Source organism: Crocuta crocuta, unplaced genomic scaffold, assembly GCF_008692635.1.
Source record: "Crocuta crocuta isolate KB4526 unplaced genomic scaffold, BGI_CrCroc_1.0 scaffold655, whole genome shotgun sequence".
NCBI classification, from domain to species: Eukaryota; Metazoa; Chordata; class Mammalia; order Carnivora; family Hyaenidae; genus Crocuta; species Crocuta crocuta.
Window position 1 is genome coordinate 1108185 of NW_027528348.1, and position 21143 is coordinate 1129327.

The 21143-nt window shown below is 41.1% G+C and overlaps 1 protein-coding gene across 4 annotated transcripts in view; it reads right to left on the bottom strand.

The window, feature by feature from the left end:
- ACKR2 (atypical chemokine receptor 2) overlaps positions 1-17337 on the bottom strand; it is a 51028-nt gene extending 33691 nt beyond the window's left edge. For 3 of the 4 annotated variants that reach the window (XM_077753703.1, XM_077753704.1, XM_077753710.1), the window contains exon 1: positions 6359-6406. The gene's annotated coding sequence lies outside the window, so the exon portion shown is untranslated. Of the gene's footprint in view, positions 1-6358; positions 6407-17328 lie in introns of those variants that run through there. The other variant, XM_077753705.1, reaches the window with a different exon arrangement.
- Between the last annotated feature and the right edge of the window lie 3806 nt (positions 17338-21143).

Below are 21143 nucleotides of genomic sequence, written 5' to 3' on the forward strand. Positions count from 1 at the left end.
TCGCACTGTCAACTCAGATGCCCAGCCTTGAACATATGAACATTGAGATCATGACCTGTGCTGAAGTCAGATACTTAACTGAGCCACCCAGGTGCCCCAAAGCTGCTTTCTTAACACACACACACACAAATATTAATACTATGGGTCTCTTCTCTTTTATATTTCTATAATTTATTCTAAGGTTAGAAGATGTTTACCCACCAAAAGAAAGCAATTAGCATACCAGTGAACTGAAGCCATTTATTAATAGATATTTGGGCTGTGATGTTGAGAATCTTATTTGAGACCCCATCTTGCAGCCCTAACTCTATATATGATTACGTTAATGCCTTCATAATATCATGGGGGTAATAATTGGGCGAAAAGATATATCTGGGATTTGCTTTAAAATACTCCGGGGGGTGAGGAGGAAATATACACCTAAATTAAAAAAAATAGAGACGTGATCACCTAGTCCACTTCTCCTGGGTCAAGCTTTTCTCCCTAAAAGTCTGCAGCTCCTAGCCAAGTTGATTACTTGATGGAGTTTTGAAATTAAGAAGCAAAGATATGTAGCTATATCTAGAGACCCTTGAATTTGAGGTTCCATAGTAATTTCTTCTGCATTTAATTTTAAGACACAAAGACCTGATGAAATTTTGTTCTGTCATATTCATATGACTATATAACTTCTAAGGATCTTTAAAATTAGACCCAGTTGGGTTTTGGATATTTCACATGGCTTTCCCAACTCAAGGTCAGAACTTACAGTTTCATTCCACTAATACATGCTTTGTGTCAGAAAATGTCTACAAACTGTTGTTTTTTAACAGTTTCTGTCATCTTCATGATACCAATAATAAGTGGGTTCAAATCAACAGGATTGAGTAACAAACTCCATAGTAATGCCCAACAGTGTTCCCAACGTAGGTTCTTAATTCTGTAATTGAACTTCCTTTTCTTTTATACTGAAATTATTGATTCCTAAAATAATACACATCATCACTACATTTATTTGTATCTAATACAAAAAATGGTTTAAAATACAATATTAATATAATTAATAAAGCTACAGAATAAAATCCAATATTTTTATGCAGTTCTTTTTTTAAAAAACTGTGTCCCAAACAGTCACTACTTAAAGTCACTCCTGTGACTTCACGTGGTGGTCAAACCATATTTGAGAACTGCACTGTCCAACAGTGTGGCTGCTAATCATATGTGATTATTGAACATTTGAAATGTGACTAGTTTAGGGCAAATGGGTGCTCAGCCGCTTAAGCATCTGACTTCAGCTCAGGTCATAAATCTCATGGTTCATGAGTTTGAGCCCCATGTTGGGCTCTGTGCAAACAGCTCAGAGCATGGAGCCTGCTTCAGATTCAGTGTCTCCCTCTCTCTCTACCCTTCCCCCACTCATTCTCTCTCCCTCTTTCTCTCAAAAATAAATAAACATTGAAATGTGACTAGTCTACATTGAGAAGTGCTGTAGCATAAAGCACATGCCAGATTTCAAAGACTTGGTACATATAAAAGAATGTAAATATCTTAACAATTTAATGTTAATTAATAATTTAATAATGATTATTATCTTGACAATATTTTCACTACTTTGGATTAAATATATTAATAAAATTAATTTCCCGTTTCTCTCTTTTCTTTAATGTGACCATTAGGAAATTTTAAATTACATTTGTGGCCCACCATCTATTTCTACTGAACAACACTAGTCTAGGGTCAGTCATACATGTTGCATGTGTGGCAATGGAACAACACTAGTCTAGAGTCAGTCATACATGTTGCATGTGTGGCAATGGAATTCTTAATCTGATGGACTGATTGGGGAGGTTTTTTTCCAATTTGACAGCACTGGATATCTACGGTCTTAAAAGATGAAGACTTTCTGCTATTTAACTATTCTGGGTGCTGATCACCCAGATACTCAAGAAAAAGAAAGAATCACACTCTTATTCCAGAAGTCTCAGTCTCCAAAGTTTTATAAGAGCTTCATTTCACTACCATGTATTTAACCTCCTTTTTTCACAGATCTCTCTCCTTTAAGCCTCCTTTTCTCACAGATCTCTAACCCAATCTTGTCATGATGAGAATTTCCTTCTTTTTTTCTTAAACATTTCAGGGAATTATGGTTCCAGGATCAATCTGGAAGTTTTGGGTCATCTCTAGTACACTAATCCCTAATTATACAGAAGAGGAAACCAAAGTGTTTAAAATGAACTGATTGGGGACGCCTGGATGGCTCAGTAGGTTGAGCGCCCATCTTTGGTTCAGGTTGATCTCATTGTCGGTTAGTTCAAGCCCTGCATCAGGCTCTATGCTGACAGTGCATGGAGCTAGCTTGGGATTCTCTCTCTCCTCTCTCTCTGCCCCTCTCCCACTCGTGCTTTTATTTCCTCTCTCAAAATAAATAAACTTATTTAAAAAATTAAAATTAACTGATTTGGGGGACGTTGGAGTTCCCTTCCTGACCCACACAGGGGCATCCACAGAACAATTAGCTACTATAAGGAGAAATAGGAACACTTGATTTTGAGGAGTCTGAGGAGTCTGAGAGCTAAATGGTACAACAGAGGCCAGACAGATAGTCAAGCAGATACACAACCCGGTTTAGTTTATGATGCTTGCCTGAAACAAAAAAGCCTTTCTGAAAAGTCCAGGGACAGAACTTAGATGCAGTGTCCCCAGGAGTGGAAGGCTCCCAGAGGCCCAGAGGCGGGCACAAAAGTAAGAAATTAAGGGGTCACATTGGCAGGCACTTGCTTCATCCTGCATTATACTTCTGCTACTCTTGGAGCCTGTTGCTCCATCTCCTGTTGACTAGGCCACATTTAGGAAAAAGGGGGTATAGAAAAGATTTAAAAGCAAGATGTTGTCACTTGTAGGGACTAAGCTGCAAAAGGAAAGAGCTCCTCATCAGCAGGAGAGACGAGCACCTCCAATTCTCTACATTGGGAATTACACACTTCCTTTGATATTGGATTCAACCTAAGGCCCCTCCAAGGTTGCTTTGTGGTCACTGAAGGAAGAGAGGCCTTGGGACATTCAGGCAGGAAAGATGACATTCATCAGCAGAGAGAAATATGGACCTTGTTGTAAGAACAAACTTTAAAAAGTTTAATACAGAGAACAAAACAAGTGGTTGCCAGAAGGGAGGTGGGTGGGGGGATGGGTGAAGTAGGTAAAGGGGGGTTAACAGTACGCTTATTGTGATGAGCAATGAGAAATGTATAGAATTGCTGAATCATTATGTTGTACATCTGAAACTAATGTAACACTGTATGTTAATTATACTTGAATAAAAAATAATTATTGAAAACACTATTTAAAAAGAGGGATACTGAAAACAAAAATTTGAAGAAATCCAAATAGAAAAATATTAGCAATTGATGAAAACATCAAAGAGTTTGTTAGTTCAGAGTTTACACTTTAGAAATTGTAGCTGAAACTGGATTTTCCTCTTGAGAATAGGGTGAGACTCTGCTCCCAAACTCTTCCTGTGTCTCTGTATTTCATGGGGCACTTCACAGTTGAGGGATAATCCCTTCAAGTTTCTCCCATTTCTTGTCTGTGTCCTTTCTGCCTCTCAGTTGGAACAATGGGGAAAAGACTCAAAGAGGAAAGCCTTGTGGCAGAGAACACAGGTCAAGAGGCCATCCACTCTCAACCTTGAAATCGATGTGCTATAGGAATCACGGCAAATCTTTTCTCCAGTCTAGGTCTCAGGGGCCCTATCTATAAAGTTAGAGCTGCTGTAACTCCAAGGCCTTATCAGAAAAGTCAAAGAGCTGACAGGACAAGGATTTGGAGAAAAGGTGAAGAGTTTGAGCAACAGAAGCAAAAACCCTTGACCTGGTCTCCAGCATTCCCAGGAAGTCACCTGGGGAAGGTGACTCACTCTGGCGCACCTAGAATTGCCCATCATTCCTGGCTCACCACACCCATTTTCTCCCCTGACCTCCTTGGGAAGGGAATTTCTTATAAGTCATAGGTGGACTGCCTTAGTTGTCTTCTCAGTAGGGGCTATTGCCTGGAGTACAGTCATGTGGGTGATTTATCTGCACCAAGTGAGCTAATCTTGTTTGAAAGTTGTAAGAGTCCAGACACACCTAGGTGGACACAGGGACAGCACTTGTCCTGTCCCTTGCCTCTACCAAAGCCCAAGTGTGCAACTGTCTGGGTACTTTATATTGATCAAATCATATGTCTTAGACACTCCAACCTCAATGGCCCTCTCACTGACCTCATCTCTTCTCTTTCACCTGCTCACGTTTGTTACCCACCAAGAGACCTGCTCTATCCCTTCTCTAATTCTCCAACATCAGATGGCTTAGTGTTCCCCTCTCCCTCAGTGGCTGTCAGTCAGTGTGGCCATGATGACGGTGGTAGATACCATGCATTTTGTCCACTATTATATACAACTGTGGGCCAGCCCTTGTATTATCCTCCTGTTTTAACTGGCACCACAAAAATTGCATGTATTGTACTTCGTAATATAATTTTATTTCCTATTATAAATCTATTTTGAGAAGTTACTAGAGAAGGGTTTTACATTCTGGCTTGAAAACCTTCTTTATCACACCGCATTCCTGACAAGAAATCTCTGGGAATATCTGATTAGCTCCAGAAATTATCAGTCTTTATCCTGAATTAGATAGAATAAAAGGTCTAACTGGTATGTGGAATGAATTCAACTCTCTAAATCTCATACCCTCAGATCTTCCCAGAACACTGACATACACATGGGCTCTAGGAGGATAATAGGCCTCATAAAATAATTCATTTTGGTCCCCCTAGAAGTGACCCTCTCAGGATGAACTTGATCGGACCTTCCTTAGCTAACATCAGCATGTAAGTATCTATTGACCTATCACATGGGAATTCAAGTTTTTAAAACTTTTTTTTTTTTTGAGACAGAGAGAGGCAGAGCACGAGTGGGGGAGGGGCAGAGAGAGAGGGAGACACAGAATCTGAAGCAGGCTCCAGGCTCTGAGCTGTGAGCACAGAATCCGATGCGGGGCTCAAAGCCATGAACCGTGAGATCATGATCTGAGCCAAAGTCAGACGCTTAACCGACTGAGCCAGCCAGGCACCCCTGGAATTCAAGCTTTTGACTAGAGCTCTTTCCTTTCTTTGTTGGCTTTACACACATTCTTTCAGGCCTGTAGTTTTTTATGGCAAAGATTGAAAGATGCATACATCTAGTTAAAAAGCAATCCGATTTTCTCTCACTGCCCAAAGTTGGCAAACAACCATCATCAAGTCCTGAATGGAGAGCGTGGGGCTTCTTCCTGTGGGTGAAAGTGTCCAAGTGGAGGCTGGATGACTAGCTGTCAGAGGATTCTACACTGACTGACAGCTGGAAATCAGGAGTCCTGAGGGTTGTTCCAGGCTTGAAACCCTCCATGAGACTCTTTCCCATGCATGGAGAGTGACAAAGCAGACAAGCCCAAAATCCTAAAGCCCTTGTCTTGGCACCTGGTCAGATACTGTGTTCAAGGTTTCTCATGTAGATACACTGTCTTCTTAACTAAGCTGCAGGTTCCCCAGAGGCAGAGTATACTGTATTTCTTCTCCTGCTCTAGTCTCCATAGTATACAGCCTAGAGCTCAACATCGAAATTGGGGGTCAACAGTCACCAAATTCTTTCATCATTTCAATAGGTATGCTTTGAAGGTACCATTAGAAGTAAGTTTTCAGGGAGGTGCCAAGATGGCGGAACAGCATAGTAGTTTTTTTTGCATCTCACGTCCATAAAATACAGCCAGATCAACACTAAACCATCCTGCACACAAAGAAAACTAATTTGAGGATTAACACAACAATCTGCACAACCTGAACCACAGAACTTGGCACGTATGCAGTGCAAAGAGGTGATCTGGGGGAGAGAGAAGCCGTGGAGGGCAGGGAGTTGTTTTTGCTTACAGAGAAAGGATGGAGATGGGGGGGGAGAGCATGGGAAAAGAACCCCCCCAAAAGCAGCTGGAGAGGAAGTGGAAAAGTGGAAACAGCCATAGGGATTGAACAAAAAAAGGGAGAAGGGAGAAAGGAGAAAGGAGAGGGTTTAAATTCCGTAAAGACTCTATAAACAGGGGGAGCACAGAGTCTGAAACTCCCCAGCTCGATACTTGGCAGTGCTATGGTGGGAAGGACAAATCCCCAGGAGCAGAGAGTAAGGTCCAGGGTTTCTCAGGCCACACGGGGAGAAGCAGTTCCCCTGCTGCGAGGACATTTAGTAGAGACTGTGTGCCCCCGCCCCCATAGGCAAAGGCCCCAGTGGACCCCAGAGAACAACCACATTCGCTGGTGCTGGAACAAGAATATTAAGGGGGAACCCTGGTGCCAGATGTGTGTTGTGACTTACCATAATCCCTGAAATGCTGCTGCTACACGACTGCTGTCTCTGGGCTTCGGCAACAGCATGGTCTCTCTAATGTTCCTGGGCGTGGCCAGCATCTGGCCATTGCTCAGTGAGACCTCCCCCAGAAGGTCTGAGCAGGTCAAAGCAGCAGTCCCTCAGGAGTGAGGGGCTGGGAAACACAGCCACATCTGAGATAAAACCCAGGAGGGAAGTGTCGCCTGGCAAACTGACGGCTTGGTCACGGACAGTATAAAAGCAGGGAGTGGATGGAAGCCGGAGACTAAGGATGGGTGTGCACTTGCTGACTGGGGAGAATAGAGTTCCAATACTAGAGACTGGGTAGCTGGGTTACGCCATTTTCACCCCTCCCATGCATGCACATACACATCTACAAGCAACACAACAATCCACATCAGAAAGCTAAGCAGCACCATCTAGTGGAAAACGGACCTGTTATACTAAGTCCGCCCAACTGGGCCAACCTCATTCTTCACGAACACTACAAGTATCTCCACCTGATAGTTTACGGACTATAAAGTGATTCATAGTTTGACTTCTTGGGGAAAATGCTGTAATTTCAATCGTATTTCAGTCTGTTCACTGGTCCATCTATTCAATTTTTTCTTTTTTTTTTCTTTTCTTTTTCTTGAATACAGAAAGAGAAAAAATTTTTATTTCCAATTTTTATTAAAAATATTTTATTTTTTTCTGTTTTTTACTTTTTTGTAAATTTTTCAAATTCTATTTTACTTTCATCATTTCATTTTATTCTATTTCATTGTGTTCATTTTTTCAAATTTTCAAATGCTTTTTTTCCTTCCTTTCCCTTCTTTTCTCTAATCTATCAAGCTCCTTTCAACAACCAGCCCAAAACACACCTAGGATCTTGCATCATTTATTTGATTTTTTTGTGTGTGGTGTTTTTAATTTTATAATTTTAATGGGGCTTTTTTTTACCTTATAAATTCCTTTTCTTCCTTCAAAATGATGAAATGACGGAATTCACCCCAAAAGAAAGACCAGGAAGAAATGGACAGCCAGGGACTTAATCAACACAGATAAAAGCAAGTTGCCTGAACCAGAATTTAGAATCACAAAAATAAAAATAATAGACGGGAATGAAAATAGATTAGATTCCCTTTCTATGGAGATAAAAGAAGTAAAAGCTAGTCAGGATGAAACTGCAATCTTGAATGAATGCCACGGCAGCAAGGATGGATGAGGCAGAGCAGCAAATCAGCTATACAGAGGACAAACTTATGGAGAATGATGAAGCAGAAAAAAAAGGAGAATAATTTAAGAATTAGAGAAATTAGTGACTCATTAGAAATGAACAACATCAGAATCATAGGGGTCCCATAAGATGAAGAGAGAGAAAAAGGGGTAGAAGGGTTATGTGAGCAAATCAAAGCAGAAAACTTCCTAACGTGGGGAAAGACACAGACATCAAAATCCAGGAAACACAGAGGACTCTCGTTAGATTCAACAAAAACTGACCATCAACACGGCATATAATAGTCAAATTCACTATTTGATAGTGAAATAGTCAAATTTCCTTACTCAGGAAAGAATCATGAAAGCAGCAAGGGAAAAAAGTCTTTAACATACAAAGGAAGACAAATCAGGTTTGCAGCAGACCTATCCACAGAACTTGGCAGGCCAGAAAGGAGTGGCAGGATATATTCAATGTGCTGAATCAGAAAAATATGCTCCCAAGAATTCTTTATCCAGCAAGGGTGTCACTCAAAATAGAACAAGAGCTACAAAGAATCCCAGACAAAAATTAAGAGTTCATGACCACTAAACCAGCCCTGCAAGAAATTTTAAGGGGGGCTCTCTGAGGGGGAAAAAAAAAAAAAAAAAAAAAAAAAAGACCAAGAGCAACAAAGACTACTAAGACCAGAGAACACCACCAGAAACTCAAACTCTACAGGAAACATAAAGGCAATAAATTCGTTATCTTTCAGTACTCACTCTAAATGTCAATGGACTCCAAAATCTATAAGGAACTCACCAAACTCCACACCCAAAAAAAAAAAAAAANCACCCATAGTGCTGCTAGGAATTTACCCAAGGGATACAGAAGTGCTGATGCATAGGGGCACATGGACCCCAATATTCATAGCAGCANGAGAGGGAGAGAAGCAAACCATGAGACTCCTGAATGCTGAGAACAAACTAAGGACTGATGGGTGTGAGGGGGAGGGGGAAGATGGACATGGAGGAGGGCACTTGTGGGGATGAGCACTGGATGTTATATGGAAACCAACTTGACAATAAACTGTTTGTAAAAAAAAGTAAAAATAAAATAAAATAAATGTCAATGGACTAAATGCTCCAATCAAAAGACATAAGGTGACAGAATGGGTTAGAAAATAAGATCCATCTATATGCTCTTTATCAGAGACCCACTTTAGACCTAAAGACACCTTCAGATTGAAAGTAAGGGGATGGAGAACCATTTATTATGCTAATGGTCACTAAAAGAAAGCCAGAGTAACCATACTTATATCATACAAGCTAGACTTTAAAATAAAGACTGTAATAAGAGATGAAGAAGGTCATTATAGCATAATTAAGGGGTCTATCCACCAAGAAGACCTAACAATTGTAAACATTTATGCTCCAAATGTGAAAGCACTCAAATATATAAATCAATTAATCACAAACATAAAGAAACTCATTGATAATAATACCATAATAGTAGGGGACTTCAACACCCAACATACAGCAAAGGACAGATAATCTAAACAGAAAATCAACAAGGAAACCTTGGCTTTGAATGGCACACTGAACCAGATGGACTTAACAGATATATTCAGAACATTTTCCAGAACAGATCATATATTAGGACACAAATCAGCCCTCAACAAGTACAAAAAGATCCAGACCATACCAAGCATATTTTCAGACACTTGATCTTAGCCAAAAGGCCGAGAAGCAATCAGCATATTTTCAGACAAACACTGTGAAACTCAAAATCAAACACAAGAAAAAATTTAGAAAGATAACAAATACTTGGAGACTAAAGAACATCCTACTAAAGAATGAATGGGCTAAGATTAAAGAGGAAATTAAAAAGTACATGGAAGCCAATGAAAATGATAACACCACAGCCCAAAACCTCTGTGATGCAGCAATGGTGGTCATAACAGGGAAGTATATAGCAATCCAGGCCTACCTAAAGAAGGAAGAAAGGTCTCAGATACACAACCTAACCTTATACCTTGAGGCGCTGGAAACAGAACAGCAAATAAAACCCCAAACCAGCAGAAGACAGGAAAAAATAAAGATTAGAGCAGAAATCAATGCTATCGAAACCAAAAAAACACAGACAACAGATTGATGATACCAGAAGCTGGTTCTTTGAAAGAATTAAAATTGATAAACTCCTAGCCAGTTTGATCAAAAGGAAAAAGTAAAGGACCCAAATAAATAAAATCAAGAATGAAAAAGGAGAGATCACAACCAACACAGCAGAAATACAAATAACAATAAGAGAATATTAGGAGCAGTTAATGCCAATAAAATGGGCAATCTGGAAGAAATGGACAAATTCCTAGAAACATATAAACTACCAAAACTGAAACAGGAAGAAATAGAAAATTGGAACAGACCCATACCAGTAAAGAACTCGATTTAGTAATCAAAAACTCAAAAAAAACAAAAACAAAAAAAACAAAAAACAAGCAAGAGTTCAGGGCCAAATGGCTTTCCAGAGGAATGCTACCAAACATTTAAAGAAGAGTGAATGCCTATTCTCTTGAAGCTGTTTTCAAAAATAGAAATGGAAGAAAAACTTCCAAACTCTTTCTATGAAGCCAGAATTACCTTGATTCCAAAACCAAAGACCCTACTATAAAGGAGAACTATAGACCAATTTCCCTGATGAACATGGATGCAAAAATCCTCAACAAGATATTAGCCATCCAGATCCAACAATACATTAAAAAATCATTCACCACTACCAAGTGGGATTTATACCTGGGATGCAGGGCTGGTTCAATATCCACAGAACAATCAATGTGGTTTATCACATCAATAAAAGAAATGACAACAACCACGTGACCTTCTCAATAGATCCAGAGAAAGCATATGACACAATACAGCATCCTTTCTTGATAAAAAGCTCCCAAGAAAGTAGGGATAGAAGGATCATACCTTGAGATCATAAAAGCCTTATATGAAAGACCCAATGCTAATATCATCCGCAGTGGGGAAAAACTGAGAGCTTTCTCCCTAAGGTCAGGAAGAAGACAGGGATGCCCACTTTCACCACTGTTATTCAACATAGTATTGGAAGTCTTAGCCTCAGCAACCAGACAACACAAAGAAATAAACGGCATCCAAATTGGCCAGGGGGAGGTCAAACTTTCACTCTTCGCAGATGACATGATACTCTATATGGAATACAATCCAAGAATATCCAATGGAATAAAAACACTCTCTTCAGCAAGTGGTGCTGGGGGAAACTGGACAGCGACATGCAGAAAAATGAACCTGGATCATGTTCTTATACCACACACAAAAATAAACTCAAAATGGATGAAAGACCTAAACACAAGACAGGAAGCCATCAAAATCCTAGAGGAGAATGCAGGCAAAAACCTCTTTGACCTTGGCCATAGCAACTTCTTACTCAACACGTCTCTGGAAGCAAGGGAAACCAAAACAAAATGAACTATTGAGACCTCATCAAAATAAAAAGTTTCCACACAGCGATGGAAATAGTCAGCAAAACTAAAAGGCAACCCTCCCTCAAAAATAAATGAATATGCATTAAAAATAACCCCACTAAACTGTAAACTTTAAAGGGGTGAATTTTACAGTATATGAATTATATCTCAATGTTTTAAAACTCAAATTTAAGTCACAGAATTAGAATCAGTGTGATATACTTAGTATAAGTGGGACTAATCACCTTTATTTGATTGTTTGCTGCAGTAATGTTAAGGGAGAAAAGCAGAGCACAAACTTCAGTAGATTTTAGTAATTCCTTCTGCAAAAGTTTACGGAGCTCTTACCATCCTATGCTAAGAGCTGCTTCAGAGTGCACAGAGTGTACAAAGTTGACTGGTCCTCAGCCCCTGTCCAAGAAGCTAATGGAGAGGCTTAGAAGAGGACATGGTGGACTGACAGTCCAAGCAGGGTTGCTTGTGCTTGTCTACCCATGCACAGGGCATGTCAGAGTGGCCACCAGGCTTCCAGTTCTGGGAGCTGCAGACAGGCCTTCCTGGAAAGGAAATAACTGGTGAGATGAAGGCTAACAAGCCACCCAGGAGAGAGACACTTGAATAAATTAAAGAATGAAATCACAGCTCGATCTCCCAGACAAGAGAAAGCGGTTATGCACCCTTCCATCTGGGTTCCCTGACTGAGGAGAGGGAAGGATTGGGCCAGATTTCTCTGGCTCCTGACCTAACTCAGTGCAAGTACTTCTAGGCAAGGAGGCAGGGGAGGGGATATATTAAGGAGCAGGAAAATATGAGTCATCATGTAATAGGTTATATCAGAGATTAAGAAAATGAGGGGAAGGGGAATAACTTTTCAAAGGCACAACCTGGATGGGAGATGGTCCCACTTTAGCAAAGTAATGAAGGGCAGAGGCCCAGCGTAGACCATGTGAGGCTGGATGGAATAATGGGGCCTAGCTTGGTAGCAAGTGACAGGAGAGGGGACAGCATCACACACAAACAGCAGAGTGAGCATGATGGCTGACTCTGGTCACAGGAACAGCAATGTGGAAGAGACACAGCCAGGACCATAGGGAAGCAGTGAGACCAAAGTCTGGGATATGGTAGATACCGCAGGAAGATTCCAGCTTTCCTAATGGAGCAACAGCTATTCTGTTACAATTTTTATCATTAGCTGTGCCTTCCCGATTCTTTCCCTCTATGAATTTGTGGGACCTGGGAACCTGGGGTCACCCAGCATACAAAGCAAAATGGTAGAAATGACCCAAGACAATACAAAGTGCTGAGGAGGGGAGCTGGGTGCCTCAGTTGGTTAAGCATCTGACTCTTGATTTCAGTTCAGGTCATGAGCTCACAGTTTACGAGACCAATATTGGATTCTGTCCTGCCAGTGTGAGCCTGCTTGAGATTTCCTCTCTCCTCTCTCTCTGCCCCTCCCCCTCCCTCTCTCAAAATAAAAAACTAATCTTAGGGGAAAAAGTGCTGGGGAAAGGGAGTGTGTTCCAAAAAGAGGAAGAAGTAGCATTAGCATGGAGATTGGGAAAGATTTTATTCACAAAGGTAGTGGCATATGAACTTGAAAGGCTGTGAAAGATTTAAAAAACTGTTTCCTGATCACAATAATATTAGTCTGAGAAATACAGAAAAACACAAAGAAAAAATGAAAACCACAAATGATTCTACTACTCAGATAAAATAATCATTAACATTTAAGGGGTATATCTTTCCTCATTTAATGTTATTTATATCTATACATCTATTTATATTTATATCTGTCTATAAATATCTACATATATAGGTATATAGATATGAAAGTTCATGCGTTGTGAACATATATTATATATGTATATATATATATACACACACATTTTTATATTTCAAAAAAAATTGTGATTGATAAGGATTCTGAATGGGAAAGAGAAGATGAGGCAGAGAATAAGCATAGGGAGGGTGAAAAGAGCATTGAATGGTGATGGAGCATTGCAGAAAGAGCATGAGCTAAACAGGACTGGGTTCAAATCCTGCCTCTGCCTCTGTGGAAACCCATGAAATTTACTTAATTATGCTTATCCCCAGGTTCCTCACGTATAAAATGGGGATAATAATATTTACGTGATAGAACTGCCTTAATGATCAGGAACATGTGCATAGCAGGTGAAGTGCATAGCAATGTGCCTAGAGAATGGTAGGCAGTGAGCGTGTGTTGGTGTAGGACAGGCTGTTTGGGTAGCTGCAGGTGGTTCTGCTTGTTTCTGGTGTAAAATACTTGCAGGTAAGGGGGAGGTCAGACACAACTCCCATCCACTGTACCCCATGGATCTCAAGGATTCCAGATCACAGCTCACTGTAAGAACAAATTCATCAGAAGTGGCAATAGATCTTTTAAAACTGTTTAACAGCCCACCCAATTTCTAGAGAAATCACAATCTGCATAGTACACTTAACACTCAGCCCTCTCACTGCATGAGATTTCCCTCTGACCAGCCATATTGCATTAGGCAACAGGCTGAGGTTACTAGCTCAGTTTTTTAATGGTTATTTTAATATTCTTCATGCTTGAAAAATTCTTCTGAGCCTCATAAACCAAAGTAGCAGAAGGACTATGATGGCTAGAATCTGACTGCTGATTCACTGAGTGAACTTGGGGCAGTCAGATAATCTTTCTTTTTCTTTTTCCCCGAAACAGGGCAAGCAAGTTCCTGTCCCTGAGCAAAAGCATCAGCATATAGGGACAGTGACTCAGAGCCAGCAATTTGAGTGAATTATCTGCATAATCCATTTTTTTCCAAAGCTATAAAAGTAATTGCCCATCCATCTCTGGCGAAGGAGACCATTATCCTTTCTTCACTATGATTTGGATCTAATTTAGATATCAGCTACGTTTATGAGCCCCCAATTCATTAAACCATGGAGAAAAACAGATGGTGCCTTGTAATCAGGGTAAGGGCAAAATGACCTGGAGAGCCTGGAGATCAGTCAACACAAATCTATTTGCAGTGCCATTGAGGATGGCAATGTCTCCCAGAAGAGGCATCTCGTTCTCAGAGAGTTAGCAGACTGTAAAAATAGTCCTAAATCATTGCTGAGAGAGGCAGAGTAAGGGGAAACGGAGAGGCAATCAGCATCCAAGGCAGTTGGGGAGAAGGGAGGAGAGTTCTGAAAGGGCAACTGTAAACAGTGAGTGATCAAGAGAATTAAGAGGCTACAGGAACTCACAGCTCCCCACCTGACTACTGCAGCCCCCGTAGCTGAAATGCGGCCTGTGTCAGTGAACTGAGGAACTCACTTCAGCAGAGAGAAACATTGAGTCATTCAGCCAGTATTTACTGGAGGCCTCCTATGGGCAAGCCACCACTAGGCTAACATTGTGGGCAATACAAAGATACATGTACTAGAGACTCTCTTGCCAGAGTGCTTGTAACCCAATGCTCACATATGACCACAGTACTCAACATCATATCAAGTGCCAGGAAGCAGCTAAGGAGCCCACACAGAAAATCACCTTTATCCTTTCTGGTGGAAAGAGCTGTTTACCTGGATAAACAGAAAGCTTTTGCTTCCAGTGATCGATTCTATTTTTGCATAACCTAGTTCCATACCTGTGCAAATACAGATCATAAAAATAAGTTGATCTTTTTAGTTATATAGATTATATAAGATCGTAAGTTTTCTAACTTAAAAAATGAAGATATAAAACTGAACATTCTCTACTAAAGGGCATATTTAACAACAAAATATATGGAATATAAAATTATATAAATTTTGTTAAATGTTTATTATTTTGAGAGAGAGAGAGAGAGAGAGAGTGCAAGCACAAGCAAGCAGGGGAGTGGCAGAGAGGGAGAGAAAGAATCTCAAGCAGGCTACACACTGTCAGGGCGAGCCCACACGAAATGTGAGATCATGCATGACCGGGGCTGAAATCAAGAGCTGGATGCTTTAACCCACTGAGCCACCCAGGAACTCCAAAATTATATAAATTTTTAAGAAGGAATGGTTGTGCTGTTAATCCCAACTCCAAATGTCTTCAAAACAAGGCAAACAGGCAGGAGAGCTTCAGCTAAGTTAGGGGAGTTCTGTGCCTACCCACCCCACCTGCCCATCTTCCCTGGTCCCTCCTGTAAAGAACAAAAAAGGAATCTGAGGAGCTGCAATGAATCTAAGATCCAATTTTTAGTGACTACCTCACAGCTTTTTGTTTGAAAATACTGTCAGTGAAAACAGTCTTTTGTTCTATCCTAAAGTGATGTAAATGCACTTCCTTATTTGATTTAAGAGTTTTCCTGTATAGGGGAGCCTGAGTGGCTCGGTTAAGCGTCAAACTTTGGCTCAGGTCATGGTCTCACAGTTCGTGAGTTCAAGCCCCCCACATCGGGCTCTGCACTGACAGCTCAGAGCCTGGAGCCTGCTTTGGATTCTGTGTCTCCCTCTCTCTCTGCCCCTCCCCCACTCACACTCTGTCTCTCTAAAAAATAAACATTAAAATTTAAAAAAAAAAGAGAGAGAAAGTTTTCCCATAAAAATAATCCTCTTAACATCACTGCATACAGGAGTCAGGCAAATCTGGGCCAGTTTGGTCAGAGCACAGTACCATGAAAGTAAAGGCAGAATGCCATCTCAGATCTTCCCACAGAACTTCATAGAGCTAACCCCTCATCATTCAGTTCTCTGCTTAGATGTCATGGGCTGGATGTGGAGGAAAGAGGAAGTTGTGTCAGGGATTTACCCAGGTTTCATACTTGGTTAATGGGATGGATAGCCATTCCACCAACCAAGTTAGAGAATTTAGGAGAAAGTGCAGACTTATCGGGAGGGGGTGTCCAGAGCAGAGGGAAGGAGAGGAAAGAGATGATTAATTAAGGTCACTTATGGACATGTTGTAGAATCTGTGGAATACTGTGATAGAGATAGCCAACACACAACTGAGTGTAGGGTTCTACAGCTCAGGTAAGAAGTATGGCAGAGAGAGGAGACGAGAGCATCAGTATACAGATGAGAGTAAAAAACCATGAGGGTACAGGAGATCATGCCAAGAGAAAAAAAGAGAGTAGATGTCCTTCACTATGTAGTCTCAGTAGTGTGACAGTAATAGAAACCTGTGGGTTGAGTGAAGAGTGATACGGAAATAACATACACTTTTTTTTCTCTTGAACCAGGGAAAGAGAAAATAGAATGATAACTACAGGAAGGATGGAGCTAGGAAAGGATTTTTTTATAAGTAGAAGAGTCTTGGGTAGGAGAAGCCTGTAACAAGAGAGAGCAAGCAAAATTACAGATGAGAGAGCAAACAGTTGACAGCTGAGGTGGCAAGAAATGATGGGGTCCAGTACAGGGGTTGATTGTTCAGTGGGAGGATGGCACTCAAGACCAGAAGAAATGACTGAGGTGGATGCAGGTAAGTCCAGTGTGGGGGCAAAGGAAGAGGTAAGAGAAGTTCTCAATGCTCTCCGTGAAAAGGGTTAGTGGGGACAGCAGGGGAAAGTGAGGCTGAGCAAAGATAAATGAAAGGTTGACTTAATGGCACAGTTCAGGAAACTTAGAGGTCTAGAGAAGAAAAGTGATTTGTTTAAGGCTGCATTGCTGCCTAGTGCTTAAGAATATGGCAGCAAGAGGAAGGGGGACTGGCTTAGAGAGGGGACCTCTCTCTAAACATGTAGTGAGTGTCTAATATAGCCCAAGCACTGTTCTTTGTATCTTACATAGGGTTATCTAGATCACACAATGCAACCCTCTAAAGTGCTTACTAATATCCCCATTTTGTTGATGAAACGTTGAGGTTCTAACAGGCTAAATGACTTGTTTACAGTGATAATGCTAATAACCATTCAAGACAGCATTCAAATCCATGTCTTTTGACTATATGCATGTAGCAGTCCTGGAGACACAGGCCAGTCCCCTCTCCACCCCACCGCATTTTTCTCCTTAGTACTTCTTAATAAGAATGTTGCTGCCCAGAACAACAGTAACAAATAATACCAGTGCATTAGTAGAAAAATTAATTCGACTAAATGTTTCAAGTATCATATTTTTGTTCAGTACAGAAAATATCACTAAACACACAAATCCTACTGCCATACTCATTATTAATAAGAAAAATATTTTACATGGTTGAGTGAAACCAATGATATAAAAGTAGGAGACAGTGACTTCCCGCAATCTGGCGAGTTCTGAGATTGCATTTTTGAACTATTCTTCCTAAAGGGCAGAGGGATGGACTAGGTACCTCAGACTTAATGTTCTGGAATATATGTAAGTTTTAAAAAAGAGAAACTATCATACCTGAGCAGAACATGGTGACCTGATATGATTAGCAGCTGTTCCTTCTGGGGAAAAAAACAAATAGCATTTCTTATAAAACACTTGATAGACTTAAATAAGCAGTCCAGGAAGAGGCCAATTACTTTTTGTCACAAGAGAATCTCTGTTTGCTTAAAAGCTTCTACCGTGCAGGCTAGTTTTAAATAAAACTTTTGAAGCACCTGGGTAGCTCAGTTGATCAAACCTTAGACTTCAGCTCAGGTCATGATCTCAAGATTCGTGGGTTTAAGCCCTGCATCCAGCTCTATGCGAACAGTGTGGAGCCGGCTTAGGATTCTCCCTCTCTTTGCCCCTCTGTCTCTCTCAAAATAAATAAACTTTAAAAATGAATAAATAAAACTTTAAAACATATTATTAATGTGCCTGGGACATGTGCTTTTGTTTAAAGCAATCTACAAAATGAAAAAGGTACAGAGCTGTAGCATATTGAGTAGCCCTGCAGGCCAGTCTTCTAACACAGATCTTATGATGGTCTGGGTCCTTGACAACTCTGCCTGGGAACTGCTTTATAAGAACTATTGCTGCTTCAAAGTAGCAGTTCTTGTCAAGGAGGTAGAGGGATGAGGCCATTGCATGTAGCAGCCTTCCAAATCCTTAAGACAAAGGATATGGCCTCAATACAAATAATCGAATGAGCTAAATACTGAATAGGTTTTAACTTTCTGATATTCCCTTTCTAATCCATTCTACTACACTACAAACTACCTCAAGTATATTCTGTTCTAGTCAACATCCTACTCCAAGCCTTCAAGGGCCACCTGATAGAACACTGCAATTTTTTTTTAAATTTTTTTTTTAATGTTTTATTTATTTCTAGGAGAGAGAGAGAGAGAGACAGCGTGAGCAGGGGAGGGTCAGAGAGAGAGGGAGATACAGACTCTGAAACAGGCTCCAGGCTCTGAGCTGGCAGTCAGCACAGAGCCCGACGCGGGGCTCGAACCCACAAACCGCGAGATCATGACCCAAGCGAAAGTCGGACGCTTAACCGACTAAGCCACCCAGGCGCCCCAGAACACTGCAATTTTTTAAATCAGCATTTAAAGTCCTTCCCAATGTAGCTTAAGCCTACTTCCCATTATTCTGACTCCGCTTTAGTCACAAATTTTGCCTTTTCCCCATTCACTGTCCATGCTAGAGCTACAATCCCATAGTCTATTGCTATTCTTCTGCCCACTGTTCTCTTTATGGAATAGTCTCCTGATTTATTTACAAGCTAATCATTCTTCAAAGCCTTCTCACTCAAGCCCCAGTCCGAAGAAGCCTTCTCTGAAACTGTTCACTCCCTGTATCTACCTGAAGCTGCACTGACTTATCATAGACTGTTTTTGGTGTTTTTCTATATCTGTTCCTTCTACCTAATCAGACTGTAAATCAACTCAGGGAAAGGACCAAGTCTTTAACTTATGAACCCAGTACAATACCCACCAAAATATACACACCAAGAAATAGAATTGCAGAAGGTGACTTTGAACTCTGTTTTTTTTTAATTTAAAAAAAATTTTTAATGTTTTTATTTATTTCTGAGAAAGAGAGAAAGAGAGACCGTGTGAGCAGGGGAGGGTCAGAGAGAGAGGGAGATACAGAATCTGAAACAGGCTCCAGGGTCTGAGCTGGCTATCAGCACAGAGCCCAATGTGGGGCTTGAACCCACGAACTGTGAGATCATGACCTGAGCCGAAGCTGGACGCTTCCCCGACTGAGCCACCCAGGCGCCCCTGAACTCTGGTTTTAAAATATCTGTAGATATTACCAATTTCCCCAAAATTTTAGAAAAAAATCCACAAAGATCACAAAGTAGTTTTAAGAAGAATATAAAAAACAGGGTAATATAGCTTTAAGCTGGGCCTCAGCCTAAATAGACATGAGTTTAGAAACACATTTCTCTTATAGTAGATATGATCATGTGTAGACCTCTACTTGGAACATTAAGAAGTTACAAAGGCTCTCCAAGAGGGGAAGTTAGCAAAATGGGCAGATACTTCTTGTGCTGTCTTTCCTTCTATAAACTACAAATAGATTGGTTTACTTTCTTTCCTTCTATAAACTACAAGTAGGTTAGTTTAATGCATGAGAACCCAAATAAGTCTTCTACATCAATTATACTGACAGAGGAAGGAGAATAATACATGATGTACTTTTGTTAATAGGTCTGCATTATGAAAAATGTAATGGTTTGTCAGGTGTCACTGCTGTTTTCTTGTAACACAATATGGAATAAAGTATAGCAGAATAATCTCCATTTAAAAAATCTCTGCACTACCTGATTATTTCAGATATTTATCTTTATCATTCACCAAGATTTGGGCTTCTATATACCAATCAGCAAGATAGAATTTCTCCTACAACTAGGACAGGGTCTGCCTCTTTCCACACAATGCACATCACAGGAACTTTTAAAGCAAGAGTCCACATTTTTCATGTCAGGCTCTGTACTAACACTACGTACATCTTCCTCTTAACCACACCACTGTCATCCCCATTTTACAAATGAAGAAAGTGAAGTTTTGAGAGGTAAAATCCAAGGTCACTACTACTTTGTGGCCAGCCGGAGGCTAGGACTCAAGGCTCCCTGATCTCATTCTCTGGAAATTGCAAATTAAGCTAACATTACTTTGATTTGTAGAAATCCCCTTCAGGAATGAATAAACTCACTGCTGCTGTTAGCCTATTTCCAGAGTCACAGGACTTAATAACTTCTGGTTTACCTTCACATTCCAATCACTCAGGCTCTGTTGTCATTTTAAATATCCTAAATAAGTCTCGGTTTGTCCGTCATTTTAAATATCCTAAATAAGTCTCGGTTTGTCCCTACTTATTTTTGAAGGCCCACAATTACTGTATCACTTATGTCTTTTCTTCATTTAAGTTGGGCTCCTACTGAGCTCAAAGATAGAGTTCCAGGAGATTCGGGCATGAAACAGACCAAGTATGTGCCTTCAGGTAGCTGAAAGCACACCGTAATATAATTAAGGTATGAGGTTTTTAATTCATCATCTATAACATGGGTGCATCCTACATGTGTCTTAACTCAATCATCAGACAAAAGATTTTCAGAAGCCGGAGCCCACGGCACTTGGTTCCTACCCGTGTGATACAGCATTGGCAACCTGCCTCGTTTCACGGTAATACTTAGATTCTAATTTAGTCACAGATATATTCCCTACGGCAGTAGTTGACGCCTTGCATCAACTCGCCTGACACCTACTGATTATCTATCATACGCACAAACTAGGGGCTCTCTCCCTGGACCAAGGTCACTGTCACGAGAGGCCTCAGACGATTCCTTCTGAGGAAGCTTCCTTCTTCCTTCCTTCTGAGGTTTCCTCAGAGAAACCTCCCCGCTGGAGGTTCTGGGTGAGGTCACCGCTCTAGAGACCTCATTCTTGCAACTAGTGGCTGCCCGCCACCACAGTGCAAGCCCCAAGGAGGGCTCCACGAGAGGCTCCCAGCGCGTGTTCGTGGCAGCAGATAACCACTAGGGGAGCGGAAAGGATCGAGCGCTCCGTCGCCCCACCGCCGTCGGCGCGCCTGAAGGCAGGAACATCCTCCGCCGAGCCTCGCAAGAAATGGCTGCGACCGAAACCTCTCATACCCGTCCCCGCCTGGCCAGAGCTCGGGACACAGCCTTTGCAGAGCTCGCTGCCGCTGCATGAGGGAGAAAGGGCTAGAAATATCTGAAGTTCCACCAGTCTAAGAAATCGGGACGCCGTAGTCCTCACCTGAACCCCGGATGGTGAACTCTCACCTCTGACGTTATCCCTACGCGAGAGGCGGGG